At 41.0% G+C, this 7,973-nt stretch overlaps 1 long non-coding RNA gene across 1 annotated transcript; it reads right to left on the bottom strand.

Annotated features, from left to right (window-relative positions):
- Nucleotides 1-1,410: 1,410 nt before the first annotated feature.
- LOC119522586 lies at nucleotides 1,411-7,327 on the bottom strand. The gene is made up of 3 exons (XR_005214478.1): nucleotides 7,298-7,327; nucleotides 2,684-2,866; nucleotides 1,411-1,431 (listed from the first exon to the last, which is right to left on the bottom strand). It is a non-coding gene; the product is annotated as an uncharacterized LOC119522586 (long non-coding RNA).
- Nucleotides 7,328-7,973: the final 646 nt, after the last annotated feature.

Genomic DNA, 7,973 nt, shown 5'->3' with positions numbered 1-7,973 from the left:
AAACGTGCGTGGGTCTTTGACAAGCAAAATGCTGAAGAAGGACATTTCGCTCTTCCTGAGAATGAACACGATGGCAGGGATAAATACAAGGGGCAGATGAACCCTCCCCTCGTCACCGCAGCTTCTATGATGCTGGCTCTGAGCAGTGTCTGTCAGAAGCTCCCAGAACCATCCCCTGACCCTCCGCCCTGCTCTAGAGCTGCTGTAGCTTCTCTCGCTAGCCATTGTGTGTCTGTTACCATCTGTACTGCAGTGGCTTTGTTAAATCATCAAAGAAAGGGGGAGATAAAGTTAAAGAGAAAAAAATTTCACTTCGTCAGGTAGACAAAGAAATGTGATAATCGTTAGGCTATTCTGACAGAAACCCTAACTTGAACCTACTTAACCTCTAAGGACATTTATTTTCTCATGTCCACTAGACTCCAGAGAGAGCTGCTGGAAGATCACCCCAGGCCTGAGTGAGTAATCGTGGTCAGCACTTCATCGCTTCAGGGGTTGAATTCTAGGTGGCTCCTCCGTGTGCAAGCCTTGGGTCTTATACTCAATCTCCTTGGGCAGAGGAGGGGCTTTCAGGGGCCAGAGCTCTGAATCCTACCTCTGGTAAATTAGTATTAAGTTCCTTAAGGAAATCATTCTTTTCGTCTCTATAACTTTCACTGGATGAAGAAAAAACACCCTGGTCTTTCCAAAACACCAAGGAGATCCCCATGAGATTTAGATTCTCTGTTTATTCAGAGCACAGTTGATTATGTTGTTGCATTGCTATATAGAAATACCTCATGGATCTATTTCTTCCATTTCCCAGTCTTATATGTTAATTCCCTGAAAACTATCTCCATTAAATTTTACTTCAACCCCTGTCACCAGAACTACTTCTCAGTATGGTGACAATCTTTTCTGAACCAAAAGTCAGAATCTGTTATCTCATACATAAACAATGAATGGTTTAAATTATGGTGACCTGGAAAATCTGAAATATTTGATTGTCAAATTCCTAAGGTCCAGACAGCCAAGACCATGTTTTTGGGGGGATCTGCCCTGTGGCATGAATAAATCTAACTTTTACTGTGTATCTTATATGTTTCAGGTGCTGGGCTAAGTGCTTTAAATGCCTTTAATCCTCTCAAAAACTCTTTGACAGAAAAGCTGTTATTGACTTGGGACAGATAATATGAAATGCCTACCCAAATGTCACATATAACCCCCTTTCACTTGCCTTTATTATGAAGGTAAGGAACAAAAATTGCAATCTTCCCATACTTTCTTGCTGCCAAGGATGCCTATGTGATGTACTTCTGACTAACGAGATACAGGCTGAAGTTTCTTTTCCTTTCTGGAGAAAACATCAAAGCCTCACAAGCAGAAGTCTTTTGTTCTCTCTGCCTTCTTCCCACCTGGAAAGTGTGAATGGGCAGCAGTAGGCTTGCAACCCTAAGGATGAGAGTTATAAATTCAAAGATGGGAGAAAGGAACTAAGTAAAAGCCTGGGTCCTTGATGATGATGCTGAGCCATCCTACCTGCCCAAGCTGTGGACTCCTGGACTTCTAGTTGTGAGAGATGAAAAAACCCTTTCTGTTTAAACCCAGGTTAGATAAATTTTCTGTCAGTTGCAGCCAGATACTAGCAAATACACCATTTGTTTTCTCAGGGAGTCCAGGGTTAGAAAGGTGAAGTAACTTGCTTGGTGTCACACCACTAGGTCCACTGAACCAGTGGGAGTGCTGGAGACCTGGCGTTTCTGACACCATTGCCAAGTATTGATCAACATGCCCTTTCCTTCCTCAAGAACTAGGAGTCTGGAGTTACCCAGGGGCTCAGGAATAGCCTCACCCAAACCCCTCCCTGCTCCCCACATAGTCCTGCGTGTTCACCTTCCACTAAGAAAATAAGTTCCAGAACTTTGTCAGGGTTGGGCAGGCACATCTCTCCTTATCAGTGTGCCCCAGAGAAGGCAAATGTCCCAGTCCCAGGTAGGCTTAGATTGGGCTGTGTCCCTCACCCCTCTACAATTCGTTTGGCATATGTGTGTGTGCCCCTCAGGTAGATGCTCCTTTCGTAAGCAGAGAAAAGCACTTTATGGTTCCCCTGGAAGACCCCTTGGTACCTCCCCCAACCCTCAGGGACCCAGAGACAAGCCCCCTGGTGAAGATCTTTCCATGCCTCCCCCAACTTCCCTTTCCCAAAATAAGCTGGCATATTCAAACCCACTGGGCCTTTGTCTGTCTACTTTAGGCCTATCAGGTAACTGGGCCAAGGAGGCCCAGCTTCATCACGCTGACTCTCAGGGTTCCAGATTTCCTGGCCCCATGAAGCTGTCATATTTACATCAGGAGGCTCTTGAGGAGGCTCTCCACAACACTACAGAGTATCATCTCTGTAAGGACCTGCAGGAGATATATGTTTCAAGGATTTAGAGTAGGAATAAATGTACTTTTCCCTAGGAATTGGCTAAATTCAATCTCATGAACATTGAGACTCATGTATTAGGTTATATTTTCCTGATTTGACTTGGCTGAAAGGAAACTGCATCCACATAGTGTCCACTAATTTTTTTCTCCCCGTATTTTCCACTTACTCTAATTTCTTTTTAAATTTTTGTCATACATATAATTTTGGGAACCACCTGAAATCTCCTTTCTATGGGAAACAAGGTGGTATATGAATAAATAAAAATTCACTCACTCAAGAACCTCACTTTACTCCTTATTCAGATGTTCCTTCTTCCATTGCCAGCTTTCCTCAAACCTAGGACAGTCCCCAGGCACCATCCAAAATCTAATGAGGAGTGACAGCTTCTCCATCGCTCACACAGCCTGAACCCAGCCCCAGCTGAGAATCCTGGATCTAGGAAAAATCTGAGGACACCTGTCAAAAAGAAAGATGGACAAAAGGTTTCTCAAATGCAATTAAATGTCTTGACAGGCAATTACTTTTCTCATTCGATCTGACCTAAACATTCAGTGCTTGGCAGTCAGGGTTTCTGGGTAAAGACTCTTTCTCTTATCAGTGGAGTGCCTGCCTCTCTGACATTTGGCAACTCCAGCCACTGGGGCTAGGAGATTAGAAATGCGGTTGGCAAGTCTTGTCAGGGAGGTTTGCTGCAGCCTGAGCCAGGGAGAGGCTGGCATCATCACTGCCTTTGCCAAGTAGCCCTGCCACTAAAGTGGGTTTTCCAAATGTATGGTCATGACCCTGGGATTTCAAAGTGGATACAAGTGTTAAAGGATCTAGAATGGAGATCTTGATTTCATTCAGCATTCCCATTATCCATTGTGTAGAGAGCTGGCTGGGATCTGAGGGTCTGGCTGTGCAATACGAATTTTTCCTGGTCTTGGCTGCAATTTTGCATCCTTTGATGCCATCTGATAAGTCTCCAGCTTAAACATTAATGAGGACAATTTGAGGTCCTGTGGATAGCGACATTTTCCAGGATAGTGGCAGCGAGCCTATGAATCTCCCAGTTATTTGCTTCCCGTTCCATGGGCCTGATTCATAGAGATTTGGCAGGGATGATTCTAAGAATGCCGGGAACTGACCTCTAATTCCCTGCTTCCAGAGATGGAGCTGCCTGCTGTTTTCCTGCTTGACTTCTCCCTCCCTTTCATGCCCTCATAAGGACAACGCCCTCATTAGAATCCAGACTTAGAACTGTGAGTCATCTTCACCCTTGATGAAGAGAGCAATTCCCTAGAGCAATAGCAGAACAACAAGATAGGAGGAGCCTGGGTCTCGTAAGGGTCTCATAGAGCAAAGTGGCACTACCTCCAGGACCACCTATTAGTTTGGACTTTCATATGAGAGAAATAAAGGTCTATCTCATTGAAGACACTATCATTTTTATCTCTTGTCAAACCAATATCCTACAAACATAGCACTGTTTTCATAATTAATGCCAGTTTTATGAGTAGGTAGGGAGATTGGATGTACCAAGTTTTTACGACTGCAGTAACAAATTACTACAACTTTATTGGCTTAACATAACAAAATGTATTATTTTACAGTTCTAGAAGTCAGCAATTCTAATATCAAGGTGTTGATAGGGCTACATTTCTTCTGAAGGCCCTAGGGGAAAATCTGTTTCCTTGCCTTTTCTAGCTTCTCCAGGCTGCTCACATTTCTGGCTTGGAGTCCCTTCCTCCATCTTCAAAGCCAGTAATCGTGGCTTGAGTCCTCACAACATACCGCTCCAACCTTGCATTCATCATCACATCTCCTTCTCTGACTCTCTCTCTTCTACCTCCCTCTTCCATTTATATGGACTCTTGTTTCTACATTGGGCCCATCCAGATAATCCATAATAATCTCCCCATCTCAGGGTCATTTGATTAGCAACCCTAACTCCTTCTGCAAACTTAATTCCCTTTTGCCATGTAACCTGACAGATTTACAGGTTCCAGGGATTAGTACGTGGACACCTTGGGGAGGAAACATTAGTCTGCCTACCACACCGGACCCTTGCACTATTATGAGAGAATTCCATAATTCTGCAATTCAAAATTCTGCCAATTCTGGTTTCCATATTCTACTGATAGAGAATTACAACCCACAAAAACCAGTATAGATGAAATGATATCTTCCTCCAAGACTCATAATCCTTCAGCTCTCAGGACTTGTAAAAATTATTTTTTGATTTGTTGATACAGTTTGGTGAAAGCTATTTACAAGCTGTGAGTCTTTAATACTCTCAAGCTGGTATTAGAGCACATATCTTATAATCATCAGCAGAGAGACACAAATTAAAACAGGTTGCTTCTATTGAAACTCTAAGAATTTTAATTGCAGCTTTAAAACCGATAGTGCCTGCAAGTCAGAATGATATTATAAAAGAAGCATGTACTTTTGAGGCTGAAAGAACTGAGTAGAAATTCCATCTATGTGATTTATTACTTGTGTGGCCTTTGATCAGTTACTTAAGTTTTCTCAATCTCAGTTTCTTCATCTGTAAAATGTGTTTGTTTCATACATTGTAGAATTGTTGTGAGGATTATGGTTGTAAAAACACTCCTCATAGGCAATGTTCAACAAATAGCTGCGCTTATTATTATTTAACCTCCAAGTATTTATATGCCCCAATACACATATTACCATCTTCTATGCTGACTTCTGTGGGGGGGACCAAAAGTATAAAACACAATAAGGCAGATGGGGCCTAATGATAAAAACTCTTGATTAAAACAAAAAAGGAAGGTTATGACTTGGACCTGTTTATTTTTTCTGGGCTTTAGTTTCCTAATCTAAAAAATAAGCAATTAGATTAGGTGATCCTTAAAGTTTCTACCAGTGCCGACATTCTATGGTTCTAAGAATCAGGCTGCCTATTTGGTAAACATGGCTAACTCATGAAATAAGCAGGAGTTTCATCAGTTGAAAGGACTGGCTATGTATGAATCCCCAAATGCCCGTGCAGAGAATTAAAAGTTCTTGTGTCTATCACTAAACACATAACTGGAGCCGAGGACCTTACAAATCACCTGTCATTCAACCACGTTCACTTTCAATGTCTCCCTTTGGTCTCAAAATGTATCTCTGGGTCACAAGCCATTACAAATTGGAATAAAACGGCAGGTGGATGATTTGAAGAAAAACTGAACACAATACATATAAGGGTGCAGTCACCCTGGCCAGGAAAGTGGTCCAAAAGGGAAGAATTTAATACCATTGGCTGAGCCTGGAGCTAAAGCATAGCCATTGTAATTCCAACAGTGCTGAGTCGGCCATCCAACACTAATGAAAATCTTCCATTTGTTCCCAATATTTTCCGATACCTTTCGCTTTTTGTCCTTCTCTTTGGGAAATAGCAGGAGCATTTCAGCTTGGGTGCTGTGCATTCCGGAGCTTTCTTTTAATGTACAATTGTCAACCAGATCACAGCAAGAGAAAATCATATGTCAACCAATGATTTCACAACAGAACTAATTTCCATTTGAAGAAAGGGACAAAAGGTGGCAACCTTCTCTTTCTCAGGAACGTGCTCTCATGCAGAGTGCTGGGCTCAAGCACAAAGCTTAGGCGGATCAAGCCCAGAAACAGTGGAGAGACAGGCTGTGAATTAGAGGCTGCCTACCGTGACAGCTCCCTGACAGAATGAGAAGGGCTGGAAACATGAGCCTGGGGAGGACGACTGGCATTTGTTTGGATAAGCACTAAAGGGAGAGCCAGCAAATGCAAACTGCGTGGGAAATAAGAGAGTGAGTGCCCAATACACAGAAATACCGAGGGTGTCACCAGTGTGTGACTCAAAACAGTTCGTGAATTCAGAGATTTTAGTGGATGCAGATGCATGGTAAATGTTAGTCAAATAAATATTTATGGACCATTTATTGAATCAACCCAATTGGGTTGTCTCTCAGTGTCCCATGGGGAAGTCCTGGAACCAGAAATTATCTAAGTCTCAACCAGGATTTTGAAAAACAGGGAAATAGAAGGATAGTTTATGATTTTCCTTCAATCATTTTATTTGTTTTATAGTTAGCAACCATAGGGAGTGGATTAGAAACCATTTCTAAAGGTAATATTGACATAAGGGTTAATATAGAAACAACATGCATCACTGTCTTTTAGGTCCTGTCTTATATATGATCCAAAGTTGTTTTTGGTCTTTGTTGAGGTGTTTTTTCAAAGGAAGGTTTAGACCCAGATAGATTGTTTTAAATTTTTTTACTTTTAAAGCAATTGCATCTTCTCTTTCCTGGTCAGCAATGCCATTAGATTTGCTGCAGAAACAGAAAGCTTTCAGCTTGCTCAAGGCTGTTATGTCAATAAATTGGCCCATTTAATTCCAACCCCTTCTTCCCCAGGTCCCATGGAGTGCTGTTCATGATGAGAGTAATCATCTTTTCTGAGATTATAAGTTTCTATTGAAATTTTAGATGTTTATTTATAAGTATAAACATGTATCAATGACTCAAAGAAAGATGCAATTAGAGTAAGAATGAAAACACAAAGAATTTGAAATTTTGCTTTGTGAAGAGTTGATCACCAATAAATATTTATTCAATAAAGGAAACAGAAAGAGAGTTGGGGGGGGGGAGAGGGAGAGAGAAAGAAAACAAAAAGGTCAGAAGGAAGAGGGAGGGAGAAAAGAAGGAATTAAGGAAACAAGGGAACTTCCACCATAAATGTAACTGTTTCTAATCACCATTTAATGTAATTCTGATATTATTTTAAGAAAATGGCTTTAAATTTAATTTGAACCATGTTTCATGCTGAAAAGTCCACTGCATTCAGGCTTGACTCAGTTCTGAGTCTTTTTTTTTTTTAAGTAACTTTAGCACCAACACCTTTTTAACTCCTTACCCTCAGGTCCAAAAGAAGGCATCCATTTTCCATGTATAACATCCTTATTCACCTCTCTTCTTATCCTGCATGTCTTGATTATCATAGGCTGAGAAACAAGGAAAAACAAAAATGACCTTCCAAGTAGGGTTTCCAAATAAAATAACAGGATGCCCAGGTAAATTTGAATTTCATATAAGCAATTTTTTTTAAGTATAAGATATTTCAAAACATTTTATAGGGCATACTTCCACTAAAAAATTATTCGTTGTTTATCTGAAATCTAAGTGTAACTGGGTATTTTTATTTGCTAAACCTGGCGACCCTGTTCTCAAAGCTTTCCAGGGCTCAGTACAGTCTGCCCTGGTTCTCCTAACCTGGAATCAGGGACTCGGAGGGGCTCCTCCACATCTCAGAGGCTCTGCCAACCCAGAAAAACTCCTTCCAACCTGGGAAATGAACATTTCCTTCTCCACCATCCTACATTTCCTTTCTAATTTCCTGTCCTTTAAAATGGGCATTTGTACAAAAGTTGCATTTCATTAAATTATTGAAAGTCACACATAAATCATCTCAACTAGAATTTTTTTTAAAGCTATGCTTTTTGTTTCTTTTTTTCATTTTTTGAATTTGGAAGCACATGTAAATAGAGATGTCTGAGCTTTTAAGGAAATACAGAGAGTTTCCTTCCCAGAAT

The sequence above is a fragment of the Choloepus didactylus genome, chromosome 2 (genome assembly GCF_015220235.1).
Source record: "Choloepus didactylus isolate mChoDid1 chromosome 2, mChoDid1.pri, whole genome shotgun sequence".
In the NCBI taxonomy this organism is placed as follows: Eukaryota; Metazoa; Chordata; class Mammalia; order Pilosa; family Megalonychidae; genus Choloepus; species Choloepus didactylus.
This window is presented reverse-complemented; position numbering and strand designations above follow the sequence as displayed.